At 37.3% G+C, this 14,548-nt stretch overlaps 1 protein-coding gene across 1 annotated transcript in view; it reads right to left on the reverse strand.

Annotated features, from left to right (window-relative positions):
- LOC103779498 (gamma-aminobutyric acid type B receptor subunit 2-like) overlaps nucleotides 1-14,548 on the reverse strand; it is a gene marked incomplete at its 3' end in the record, with an annotated part of 71,192 nt that overhangs the window by 15,769 nt on the left and 40,875 nt on the right. The gene's annotated exons all lie outside the window — the stretch shown is intronic.

Consider the following 14,548-nt stretch of genomic DNA (forward strand, 5'->3'; position numbering starts at 1 on the left):
GTCTACAAATCATATACAGATACTTTCCAACAACCCATACAGGGGGTCATTGGAAAGTTCACTAAAACTATCATACTTTAGCTAGAAAAAGTAAAATTTTCCTTAGCTAACAGAATTATATTTTCCAAAGGCACACAACTTGTCATATGCTTCTACCCTGTACTGTCCTACTTTCTTCTGTAAAATATTTTTTTTAGTTCTAGGTTTCCTTTTCTGATATTTTCTTGATTTTTTATTAAGCCATTTCTAGTCATTCTTTTAATCTCAGAGAAACTAGCTTAACACTGCTCAGCTGATATGAGCAGAAAACCGCTGATTCACCAAATACTGGTTAGTCAAATTTTTGACATTATTGACATGAGAAAAATTATAAAAAATACACGTTGAATATTATGAAAATAGACTAACACTTACAGATAGGCTTCAGTGGAGGGCACAAGGCTGACATGATTATAAAAATTACATTTCAAAGTGTCTACTGCTTGCTATGATTCCTTCCCTTCAGAACTTGTTCATGAACTCTGCAGATGAAGTATTCAATTGCACGTGATTTTTTTTCCCTGAGAAACAATATGATTTTTTTTAAGAGAAATACTTATTTAAATTCAGCCACAAATTTCCTTGACACCCCCCTGGCCCCATCTGCTACAAGCCCTACACTATGTGGCTTTCAGAGCTCTTGGACTTTTCGTTGAACTACTGACCAACCCTCCAAAAGACACACCTTATTACATTTGGTGCCAAAGAGGTTGGAATCCTTTTCCCTTAACTGCCACAATCAGATATTGGATGCTTTTCAGATGCATCTGTTGTGGAGATTTTGCCAAAAGAAAGATGTTTCTTTCCCATTATCACAAGATAGTAGGCACTTTATAAGAATTTACAAGGTTGACAGTGTTTTTCTAGAAGACAATGTTTTTTTCCCCTTTCAATGTTATGACCACTAGTCTGACACATATCATCTTGTGTCTGGTCTAGGGGTATTTTCAATAAATATTCCAGCCTTTGTTTCCTATTTCTATACTTTTTTCCCCACCATCTTCAGGTTCTTTTCCTTCTTCCTTTCTATCTGTTCTATCTCATAGAATTGAAACTTGTGGGGTTCTTTCCTGCAGAAGTTATTTATTTCTTTCAAATAAATTTAACTATAGAGTCATCTGAATTGGATTTGGGTCCAACATCAGAATTTGCTAAGGAGCTGCCAATTCCTGTAGCAAATGTTGCAATTCTGGATTAAATTTGTGAAACTTGGAATACAAAATGCTGTGTGTTTTGTTTCAGCAGTTACATGCAGTCCTGGAAAGTAGATCACCAGTGGTACAAGCAGTAGAGCTCAGCAGTAATTCTTTCATTCTGCCAACTTTGAGTAAAGAAAATTGCAAACTACTGTACATCTGCTTCTTTATTGTGTAGAATAGGATAATTTCCACTGGAGGAAACTGCTGTAGAATGTTGTAACAAAACTGCATTAAGCTCTGGTGGGAATCTGCAGCTCCTAAGTAAATCTTGCACTGGCATAATACAGAAGTAGTGTAGTTCCATGTGGTTTTAGTCCCTTGTTAACAACTTAATGAAGGCTGTAGTTCTGTATCTGTTTATAGAAATTTTACACACTTTAAAGATACCAACTTCTCATTTTCCCAAAATGAGAATTACCAGACCTGATGATCAATAAACCTGGAAGGTTTCACAAAGCACTGCTGGAGACCCTGGGCGTTCACTCACAGTAAAAACCAGAGCTTTTACGCTGCTCTGCATACAAACCTAGATAAAATCAGTACTTCACTATGCTACATATTTAATAGATCAATGTGTGCTCAACCTCAAAAAATTACTGGGGTGCAAATATGCCTACCCAGGAGCAAGCTCCAAAAAATGAAAAGTTTAGATCGTTGTGTAATGATATGCAGAAATGTGTAGAAAGTGGCAACAAGTGAAGATGGGATGCAAGAGAAGTGGCTTTTACTCCTCATTCTGCCAGAGCTCTTTTGTGATACAGCTCACATGAGCAAAATAAGATTTTAAAGTTTGCTACCAAGTCTGGCTGTGCCTTTTTTTTGTGAATAGGATGGCAGCAATACTTGCCCAACTTATAGCTGTTGTATCAAATTCAGTGATGTCTGAGAGGCAAACAACAAAGTCCCTGACCCTGCACCTGAGGGAATAAATACAGGGGTTTTGAGCAGCCAAGGACTTGCACTGCCAAGAAAGAAATAAATTTCTTTAATCTCTAGAAAACTGAAAGTGTAGATAGAATGAATAAATGGGTTGTAAAAAAAAAGAAAAAAAAGGGAAAAAATAATCTGGATGAGACCAAATTGCAATAGTCTTGTGGTCTGTATCAGGAAGGATGGGTGCAGGTTTAAGGAAAGGAAGTGAATGCTGGGGACCGGCAAGGGCTGGCTGCTCCCTAACGAAGAAGCACTTGAGTGCAACAACACAGACTCCAGACCAGGGACCTCACCAGCCAGCACTCCAGTGAGGGGAGCAGAACACACATGTACAAAACAGCCAGCTTCAGCCCTGAGACTACACCTCCAGTCACCTTCACATCCATAACGGAGGTCCAGGGTAAAGCTGGGAAGGCCATCCATGAGTCTGGGACAGGATCATGTCTGGTGAGAGTGGGCAGGGTCAGACACGGTCCTGTGATTGCTGGGCAGGTTCATACCGACAGGACAGGTCTGAGGATAGGGCATGAAGTGGATCCAGACCAACAGGGTTCGTGCCAGGCATGGCTGTGATGGAGAGAGAGACCAGTGATCCCACAGCATTACTGGGGCAGGGACTGGCGGCACCGGACTAAGCTGAGACGGGGTCCTGGGTCCTGGGTTGGGAAGCAGCCTCAGCAGGCTGGTCAGGGACAGAAAGGGTTTTGGTGCTCTCAGAGCACTGACACTGAATTTTGAGTTTTGGCATGTTTTTTACTTCCTATATGATCTCTGTATGATGATTTCTTATGTACAATATAGAAATAACTCATGAGAATATAAAAGTTGCACACGTACTGATTTTGTTTTAGGTGAACAGATATTGCTCACTTCAGTGGGATTATTAGTGAAAGCACCTGCTTACCAGGAGTAAAGAGCTAGCACCACGTAATTTCATTTTCATCAAGCCAATTTTATCCCTTTCCACCAGGCACAGAGTAAAGAAAGGTGATATTCCTGATGGATTGCCAGTCTAAAGATGATAGTTTGGTTTCAGGGGTCTCTACGGATCAACAGCTCAAACTAGGTATCAGATTATACATTTAAACATGCAGTTTGCTCATTTAATCCTAACTCTGCCACTTATAAAATAAATTAAATAATTTTTAGATTAATCATACTACTTTGCTTTTAACAGATATTTTTGATGACCTTTTGGTTCACTAAAGCTGCATGTAAGTACTGCAAGCTAAATCCTTGTTGTTCAGGACAGTCTAATCCTACCAGATGTTGATCATAAGAGACTCCTAATGAATTCAGAACTAGTCAGACCAGATGGATTATACAGTCAGATATTTTACCAAGATTTCTTGCTGCTGAGATTTATTCTGTGTGCTTTAAAATATACTGCAGGAGTTTCAGTACAGAAATAAATATATGTGTACAAAACAAATACATGATTTATAAGAAAAATTATTTCCTCATTACATGGACAAAATGTAAATTGTGAGTAATTGCAAAGGACATCACAGTTTCTGGGATTAATAAAGATAGAGAGAACTCACTATATATGATGCACTACAAGCAAACGTAATTATCCCTATTTCCATTCCAATGAAACAAACACATTACTCACATTTAGAGGCTTAGAAACACTGAGTGAAACTTACTTTCAAGAAATACTGTATCTGGAGAAGAGAAATTGTGTAATACAAAATACAGATACTTGTCATTGTCCTTAGATACAGATGGAAAACTGAGGCATACTTTCATTAATATACACATCATTTGGGATTACAAAAATGAAAGAGAAAGTAGAACCTTATTTTGAGCAGAGAGACAACACAAAAGATAAAGCACAGATAAACCAAAAGGAAACACTAAAATATTATTTTAGGTATTAGGAAAGAGTCTTGCTTTCAGGAAAATTAAAAATCTAAATATATCTTCTTGCATAAAGGAGAAATAAAATCAGAGATGCGTTGGATATCCTGCTCTCTTCTAAAAGGAATCAGATTTTTTTAAAAAAAACCATGTTATCGTGTGTGTTTTTCAGGGTGAGAGGAAGGGAAGATGGAACCCTAGGATATTGGTTTCTTACTTGGGAAAACTGTCAGTATGGGTTTTCAAGAAAAATACAATTTTTCTTTCTTTTTTTTTTTTTCATAAAATTAGGACTCTAGCACACAAATTAACCTGGAAACTAATGCAATCAATGTAACTCTTGCCTGCAAGAAGTGCCTGAATATTTCAGAGTGGGCATTTTGGACTAGAGTAATAATAATAGCAATAACAGAATAAAAATAGGATATTGTATTGTTTTATTTTTTATATATATAAAGGTCCATCTTTCAGTTTAAAAATACTGATTTTCTTCCTTGCTGCCTGGAACACCGTGTGATAAAGATGTTTTCACACAAAACCTATATATGTGTGACTGCCACACAGATCATACATTTTTAAGCATAAGCATAATCATACATAAAGTCACATTAAAATTATATAATTTCATCCAAATTTCTCTAAAGCTGAGAAATTTCCTTCTCAGGGGTTTTGGTCACAGAAGCTAAACACAATAATGAACTCTGATGTTAAACCTAATATGTGGGAGTAAAAAGAATGGATAGGAATTTAGGTTGCTTGTGATAGGAGGGATATTTATTAGGGTTTTTTAAGGTGACTTACAAACAGTTCAAATTAGACAGTGGTTTCTCTACAACAACAACAAAAAAATCAACCCATCTAATCAAGGTGATCACTTACTATCATAGAATCATAGAATTCTTTAGGTTGGAAGAGATCGCCAAGATCATCAAGTCCAACCATCAAGCCAACACTACTAAGTCCTCTGCTAAAACAGATCAGAATCAGAATCTCTCAGGGTCGGAAGTTCCACCCCCTCTGCCATGAGCAGGGACAACTCCCACTAGATCAGGCTGCCCAGAGCCTCATCCAGCCTGGCCTTAAAGACCCCCAGGGATGGGGCCTCAACCACCTCCCTGGGCAACCCATTCCTATTTGGACCTACTATCAGGTATTCAAAGAGGCCAGCATATTGCAATGAGAAAAAGAAACCCAAAACTTTAGCTAGGAAAAAGGCACAGTGATCTGCACTATGACAAAGTATGAACAGATTAAGTTCCACTTAATCTAACAACAAGCATGTTAAGAACCTGAACAGGAGGTTCTGCAGCACTTTGAGCAGTCTGAAGAAAAAAACTCTCTTTAGAAACACTGGATGCTAAAGACAAGTAAACACACAGCTCAGCGGCACAGCGGGGAGGGAAGAGGCAAAGCACATTCCTTATCTGAGAAAATGCAAAATGCATTGTAAAGCCAGAAGGGATCTCAAAGATAGTATGCAAGGGCTGGAAGTTAAATATATATGTTATAAGAAATACCAACGGTTCATATAAATATTTCAGGGGCACCAATGACCAAAACCAAAAAAGAAAATACGCAAGAAAATATACTTCTGGTTCCTTCAGTGCGCTATTCCATCTACAAAACTGAAGGCAATGTGGTTCTGATGGCTTCCAGAGAACTAAGACCATCACTCTTCTACAAGTAGTTTAGCAGGCTTGACTTTTAGAGATAGCAAAACAAAAGGAAAGGGTCTGGAGGTTGTATCACAATACAATGGTAATTTTCATGCCAGGTATTATGAAAGTAAATAGGGGCTACACTGAGAATAAGTTATTTAATGATTTGTAAACCAATGCCAGAAGCACAAGTAATTAAGCAAAAAATGCTTCATTATTAAACCAAGTGAATGTAATAGGACTACTCAAAGTCAGTGCAAATGTTGAAGTAACTAGGAGTGGTGAAATACTGAACACTTTATCTTGGAGAGAATGTAGTGGCAGACAACTAGAAGCATTCTATATCATTCTGTGTGGAGTGAAATTAGAACCTAGAAAGCAAAATGTAAAATATATCTGGATCTTCTGACAAATACAATTTCACAAGCTTTAGAGTATGTGTTTAGACAAAAAAATACATAGAGAAATAAAAAATCTTTTTAAAAACTACTTAGAATACAAGTAAACCTGCTTTAAACTGGTGAATTTGGTCCAGATTAGGAAATAAGAACAAAAAAAGATGGAAAGTCTCATGCTATCATAGAGAAAATGAATAAAATACTGCTTAGAAAACCATCCTTAATTTCTTTTGAAGCACATGCTGTTCCACCACCCTCAAAACCACTTCTGTATTAGTTTTCATGTAGCAAATAGACTGATTACTGAACCAGAAGTTAGGGACTCAACGTCTGATCACATTACTACAGGTGGACAACGTACAGCACACATTAGTAATTCTTACATGTGCACACATCAAACACATTTATTACTGAGTCCATTCACTAAAACAATTCTGATCAGAATTCATAAAGAGGGATAATTCAAACAAAGTGACATGAATGATAATTAAACATTGTTTAAAAAAATGTTATCAGTGCCAAAAAAGCTATGATTTGTAATTGCAAAAGGAAGTGGCTTTATGTAAAATTCTTCTTGATTAAGCAGAATCAAAGCAACAGTAACATTTACACTTTTACAGTCTCTCCATCCATGATGGATGAAATATTTTTTATTCCAACACTAACTAGGAAAGGTGTTGTGTGGCTCTTTCCAAGGTTAAGATAAAGGGGCATTTCTAAGGAATGAGTGATCTCATCCATAAATAGATGACTAAAGCAGGTAAGATGAATTGCACTCCGCAACTGTCTTTCTCTTTTCACCATTAACTATAAATGGAGCTTAGATGTCTCTCAGATACAGACAGCCTAACCATAGCTAAATCCAAGATCCCAGAGTTTTACCCTGACTCTAAATGGTGTTTCAGTACCAGTAGCACCTACTGAAGCTTAGAAACCCCAAAGATCCCTTACCTTCATAAAATGTTCCCGGGACAAGGCTGGAGGAGTGGATTACTTCCCTGCATCCTTTCTCAGGCTGACCACCCAGCCACCAAGGGAAAACACACATGTTTTTCTACCTTTTGCCTGGTAGAGGACGTTTGTAGAAACCACAGATTTTGTGAAAATCTTTGACTTTTTTAAATTTTTTTTTTTTTTCCTGGAAAACCTGGGCCAAGTTTGAAGTTTTATAATGCACTCAGCTGCTGTACTGAAGCTATAGTTGTTTACTAATGGTTTAATTGCATCAGACTCAGGGGACTATGTCAACATTTATGAAAACCTCTGTATTCAGAAGTAAATCTTGTTATCAACTGAAAACTATGATTACAAGCCTCAGTGGGAAACTGAAAGGAAATAAATGTTTACCTAATATAAAAATTGGATGGCACTTTGATAAAGGGGAAATTATAGAATACATATCTGTAAGAATATAGATGATATGAAATTATTCCTATTTCAATAATCCTCCAGAATAGCAATCTACACTCCTCAGACATCCTAAATGTGGAAAGGCCAGCAATATCAAACTAAGATTTAATTATTTTCTATGCCTGAACTATGGGAATACTTGTCACATGACAATATACTGGCATATTTGGGCTTCAGTCTTTTCTAGAATGGAAGGACAGATTTGCTTTATATTTGAGAACAGTTTAATAAAGCACTTTATTAACTTACTTTCCACTTGGCAATGCACTGCTCCAAACAGTTTTGTTTAGATCAACTTTGTAAAAAAAATAAAACCTTGTGGTTTAAACTTCCTAAGTCTGTATTTTTACTTCCACGTGAGAAGGGGAAAACAGACACCACTTCAGGTATATAAGTTTATCACATGGTAATGTTGCACCAAACAATAATGCTAATAGACATTAAAATTTTACTGCACGAACTATACTTCAGCCCCATTTTCCTTCCAGGTGGAAAAATACCAAAGTTACCTCTATCTCCTCTGACCTAAACACATTCTGTCACATTAGAGAATTACATTACATGCTAACTGAAGTGATATTACTGAGCAGAGACAAGTAATCAGGAGACCTAAAAAAGATTAATTTTCCTTGTTTTCTCTATTTTGTATCATTTACATTCAAAGAACCCTTTTTCACTTGCACTTGTCTATTAAATTGTGCCATCCTTTTCTGTTTTCTTAAGAGTGGAATTTTGTAGTGCATTGTACTGAGGACAGTAACTAATCCATTTGGAAACTAAAGTTAGAAGAAACTAAATTTAAGATACATGACACTAAACAGTAATGCATTTCTTACAGAATTATGTAGTGAAATTTCATACTAATGTTTAATTTTAAAAAATAATTGAAAAAACTTTTGCAGTCTTTAAGAATCATAACATACTGATTCACTTTCTTCTGTCTTATATACTCAGATGCTTACTAATAGCATTTCTGTAATCACTAGGATTATTATCTGAGGAACCACCCGATGTACAACCCCAAAATGCACACCTTCTGCACATGCAAGCACAGCTGATCTGATCATTCTGTCAAGGTGCTTCAGTATCAGCTCGCTGTGACGGACACCATCTTGGCTTTATTCATTTTCATAAGGCAGAAAAACAAAGCAATTTCACAAATCTTTCTGAAGCACAATTTTCTTTTGCTGCATCCTCTCTGTTTGTGGGACCCAGTAAACAATCAGCAGTTCACCCCTTCCAAAGCAGGAGTGTGAATATGGCTATAACTGTTGTCATCAAGATTTTGCACTCACTTATCTGTACTGGAGGAACTGAGGAGTTATGAAACTATAAAGAGCTGAAATACTGTCAGTGTTACAGGAAAAGCTATTTCCTTCTTCCTTTCAAACCTACAATCCAGAAGACTGAAAACCAGTTTTAGTAGTGGCAGTCTTCTCAATGGGAACCACATCCTTCCCTTTGGGTCTCCTCACACTACTCCATATTTCAGATAATATACATACTATGGTACAGGCTGTCTGAAAGGCTACATAATCTAAGATATGTGGGTAAAAAGATCTTCCCCAGATGCCCAACCATGGCTTCATTACAGAAAGGACTTCTGTAAATTCCATCTGTGCCAAAGTCTGTTCACTTAGCTGTTACTACATTCTGATCTACACATTTCACATTACTTTGTACAATGAGCTATAAAATTTCTGATAAGAATATTTGATAAGCTCCATTTTATTGCCATTTGATTCTGCAACACTATTTAAATGGCCAATCATAATTCACATTTTCTATTTTAGGAAAATGAATTATTCAGCACAGTAACCTCTTGAAAAGTTTCATAGTGTCATGTTAAAGTGTATAGTTTCATGGATGTTCACAGAGCCTCCTACAGTATTAATTGAAGTAAAACTGTTGCCTATTTCTTTTAAAGACATTCTGTAGTGAGAACTTAATGCTACAATCAAAGCTTTTGTAGGATGCAGTTGGTCCAGCCTTTAACTTCATGAAAAACAAAAACTTAAAACTATTCTCATCAGTTATGGAACAGACAATTTTGAGGCAGAACACTGCTTTAAGAATGAATCCCTGATGACTTGACTCTACCAAACAACTGTGATGTAACTCGAAACTAACACTTGAATCTACTATACTTCCTTGAAGATGGGTCTTAGGCAAAAAAACAGACTTGTTAAGAAATTTGAGCTGCTAACCAGGTCACCCTTAGTATTCTGATAGTTACCAAACAGATTCCACCAGCTAAAGATGAAGCTCCTGTTCAGAACAGCACAAAAATATGCAGGACAATAATACACAATCAGCAATTATTTTTAATGAAGAAACAGAATAGGACAACAGCTGTTCAAGCACTCCTAACAGCTCCAAACTCTTCTGTTGCTTAAAGCAGTATATTCATATGAAAGATTTTCTATGCCAGTGCAAGGAGGCTAGGAAAAAAAAATGTTCAGAAAACAAAAGCATTAGGGTCTATGACCTTCATATAGGCTTAAATCCTACTGCTATAGAGACGATTCACCCTGGGCAAGAGGTGGAGACTCAGATACTGCAATGATCTGGGTAAAGTAAAAGTAACCAGTACTATCCACATCCTTTCCTTTTATTTTTTGGGCCATCAGTAGACCAAACAACAACAATTAAGGTTTTAAATAAATTAGGAGTGTACTTTCAACAGTTTTTCCTCCATCTTACCTGCAAACTAAAATCAAGAGTTTATTGACTTGTTCAATAAAGAGTTGCTACTCATCTCTTTGAGGAAGAAAATTAGCCTTGAGAACACTGAAACACCGATTTCAGTGGAAGATATCCTGTAGTGACAGGATGAGGGGTAACGGCTTTAAACTAGAAAAGGGGAGATTTAGGTTAGATGTTAAGAAAAAGTTCTTCAGTATGAGGGTGATAGACCACTGGAATAGGTTGCCTAGAGAGGTGGTGGAGGCCCCATCCCTGGGGACATTCAAGATCAGGCTGGATGAAGCTCTGAGTAGCTTGATCTAGTTGGAGATGTCCCTGCTTATGGAGGGGGGGTTGGACTAGTTGACCTTTGGAGGTCCCTTCCAGCCCAGACATTCTATGATTCTATGATTCTACCCCTGTAGAAGGAAGGAGCAGCCATGCAGGAGCTGTACAGTGGCTGTACACCCACCTACTATTAATCTGCCAATTATTAATTGTTGTTGGAAACCTCACTTGTGTCTACCTATCAGTGAATGCTTCCTGAAGAAATATCTTGATTTTACTGTTCTGTCTCCAAAACAAAAAGAGGATAGACAATCCTAGAAAACGTCAGAAAGGCACATGAAGTTGATCATGTGCAAAATTAATGATATCTAACATTTAGTTAATGTAAAAATGACACCCATTGCCTCTGGAAAAAGGAAAAAATGAAAAATAAAGCTGGCAAACTCAAGACTGCTAAAAGACACCCAGGCATACAATTTCAACAACTTAAGTGTATTTTGAGAAGGTGCCATGCATTTGATACAAAATGAAATTGTGCCCTTCTGGGAAGCCCATGAAGTTGCCCCCCTGTTGCTTATATGCAGTGGCAAATTCAAGTCCAAGGCTGCTTACAGGAATGATAGAGAAAATAGCTAAAAGTCTGCAACAGAAAAAATAGTTGATGTTTAAATGGCACTCTCTGGCATGAGGTGAGCTACAGTGGTTGCTGCCACCTGGGGAGAAGAAAATTACAGGCTAAACTACTATTTTTCCTTCTAATGCCTCTTTCTATCTCACCCTCCTTCCTACTAGGAATTGATAATGGCACTGTTACCTATACATTGCTGATTCTCCCAAATTTATCATGAGAGACATGACTGTACCCTGCTGAAGGTGTTGGAGAGAATCCACTTCTGTTTAAGAAAATCAAGCTAATTAAGACTGTGAGGAAGCCATTACCACATTCTTTTTTGAAAGCAGGAATTTAGATAAGTAAGCTCAGTTAACCCATGCTACTTAAATTAATCCATTCCATATATGCTATGCAAACTTTAAATTACATTCACTTTTTAATCAAAGTTAAAGTAAGGTAAAGCAAGACAAAGTAGTGCTCTATTAGAGCATTTTTATCTAATTTTCAAGGACTACTAGATGATGGAACATTATTTCAAAGTTTTGGGATTATCCCTTGGTCCTACAAGTTCAAAGAAAATACAGAAGCTACATTAACATTTATTTGAATATTGAAGAAAACCTTGCAGCAACATTTCCTGCAATGGTTTATGGCTGTTATTTCACACTTTATTTACTTCAGAATCCTCAGAAGCATGCCATATGGTGGTGATAATTTACTGTGCTTGAGCGTCTCAGTTTGATTCACATACTTCCTCTGCTGAGATTTCAATTGTCACCTGAAGCTGTACTGTAGTTACCCTAGTTACCTGTGAAAAGTCCTTCTAGAAAAGAAATTTCCCCCTGGCTCTTGTACATCTCCTTTTCCACTCTGTCATGCCTCCATTAATTGATCTTTCTATTCTTCTTTGGCAGAATTCTATGGTCTGAAATTTCTTCCATGTAATATCTTTTCCTGAAGTTTCTTAAATCACAGTAATTCTTGGTATATCTTATATCAAATCCTTTATAAATAAATTCTGCGTATTATTTTACATTATTCTGAATGGGGTTCCCAACAGGCATTATGCTGCATCTTGGGATATTGTCTTAAGCAGCCTTACCATGGTTACACTCATTCTTACAGCAACATAGGTAAAAATATCATGGTGGCATCTTTTAATTTCATTTGCTTCACATTCTCTCTTCCTACAGAGGAATCCTCTAGGGTCACATTAATACAAGCAATTTGGTTTAAGAAGGTAAACCAAATTTTACCCATGACTGGAAAATGATACAAAAGTATCAGCAGTTCATGAGTACTGTCTGAGATGAAGTCCCTAGCTCAGTATGGAAACTGAAGACAAAATCTTCTGCGTCACCTGAGGATTGCTTGAATTTAACTACAAATTAAGCAAGCAGTTTTATTCTTTGTCTTTGGACAACTTTTTGGCAACTTCAGTTATCAAGGGTTAGGGATGGCCTGGCCACTAGACAAATGACAGAAGCTCTCTATTAACACCTCCCCCCTCCCAGAGGGGAAGAGGAAGGGAATGAGTTATGGATTGGAAAACTAAACCAGCTCTAATGAAAATAATAATAAAATGAAACACATACAAAACTAGCAACAAACCCAACCCCTGATGCTGTGGAGCAGGCACTGGGGAAGTCCCAGACTGAACTCAGCAGCAGATGAGAACCAAATTGAAGAGCTGGATTATGGAACTGGATTCTGGAATGCATGGATCAAGATTGAAGGCAGAACAAATGAAATCCTCCTCTGGCCACTGAAGAAGACAATTTGACCCTTGTGATCCCTCACCTTTATAAAGAATATGATGTATATGGGATGGAATCTCTCTTTCGTCAGTTCAGGGTCACCTGCCCTGTCCGCTCCTCACCACAGGTGTGACCTTTTACTTCCTGCACCCCCAACAGGGTACACAAGATGTGGCAGTGACCTTGGTCTGCACAGGAGCAAGTATAAGCAAGAACCTTTCTGCACACACCAGTCCTTGGTAGTAACTCTGAACATGGAGCACTATCACTGCCTGAAGCAGACACTGTCTGTGAAAATCTGCTGTTAACTTCAGAAAGTGCACTTAGAAGAGACTGACCTGAAAAATGGAATCACTGAACAGAATTAGATCAGTTCTTCCTCAAACCAGGACATCAGGTGATGAAAGTTATTTCAGTTTGTTATGGAGTGGAGATCATCTCCTTGACCATGTGTACTAGTACTTTTTACTGCTGCTGCACTTCTCATTTTAACGTTACAGATTGTGCCTGGAATTCACAGAACATCTGGAATAAGACTTTACCCTTCTGTATCCCCAAAAGAACTAACAACAATCTGGCATGAAAAAACGTTCTGAACCTCCACCAGCACATGCAATGTTTTATTTTAGCACTCTGATGGAGGAGAGAATACACGTAGTGTCGTTTGACTTCACCAGAATTGAACAATCTCCTTAAAAATAACTTCTATCTAATTCTCAGTTTTAAATAAATTCCATGCCATTTGTTACATTAGTCTGAAGGATAATACCCATTTAGCATATTTTTTAAAAAAAACTGTAACATTAATATCCTGTAACATTAATCTCCATTCTTTAAACAAGAAAGAGACCTAGAAGCACAAGAACTAATCCCAGTAACCCATACAAGCAAACTCTTCTGGCAAGAGGCAGCAGGACTGGACTGGAAGTCAAGAGAAAGGCATTCATTTTGTTTAATTTTTTTCACCGCCCCCAGAACATTTCTATTAAACTTCTGCAGGCACATTTAAATTGAGAATTGTTGATCCTGCAATCTGGATAATTCCTTACAGTTTTATTTATTTTTTAATGTTAGTGCTCAGAGACCTTAGTGTACAATATCTGGAGAAGCTTGTTTCCATAAAACTAGAGGCGGTCCAAAATGCCAGAAGTGCAGGTGGTATGAGAGCTTTTAATATAAACCACCATGATATCTCTACAGGAAACATTTCACCTTTACTAATGACCATTTATCACTAATTTGTGTGAATAAATGTTTTAAATACCAATGCATTGACATGGAAACAGATTGTCTTCCACACTACATGAGCACATCAAATTAAGGGGAACATATATATTGCTCCTGATATTTTGGTCTGAATAGGTGTAATGGAGAAAGCAGGAGGGAATCCTTGCTCTTCCTCTCCCCTCTTTCCCCACTGTGATTCCCTGCGTCACCAGATGATGTGATACTGTTAAGTATGGTCCTAAAGGACAAGAGAAATGAAGACAGAGAATATCTTATAACGCAGTGCAGCTCTTAGTTTCCAATTATTTCTCCAAACTGCTGTATAATAGAGTTTAGTAGATTAATTTTCAGCTTTACAAGTGGAAGTAACATGCAAGTCTCTTCATACAATGCCATGGTATAAAAAGAGCGTACAGCAACGGAACGAATGAGGCTTTTCACTAAGGCTATTTATCCTAATGGAAACGATGATATCCAG

The sequence above is a fragment of the Merops nubicus genome, unplaced genomic scaffold, assembly GCF_000691845.1.
Source record: "Merops nubicus isolate BGI_N331 unplaced genomic scaffold, ASM69184v1 scaffold4859, whole genome shotgun sequence".
Taxonomy (NCBI): Eukaryota; Metazoa; Chordata; class Aves; order Coraciiformes; family Meropidae; genus Merops; species Merops nubicus.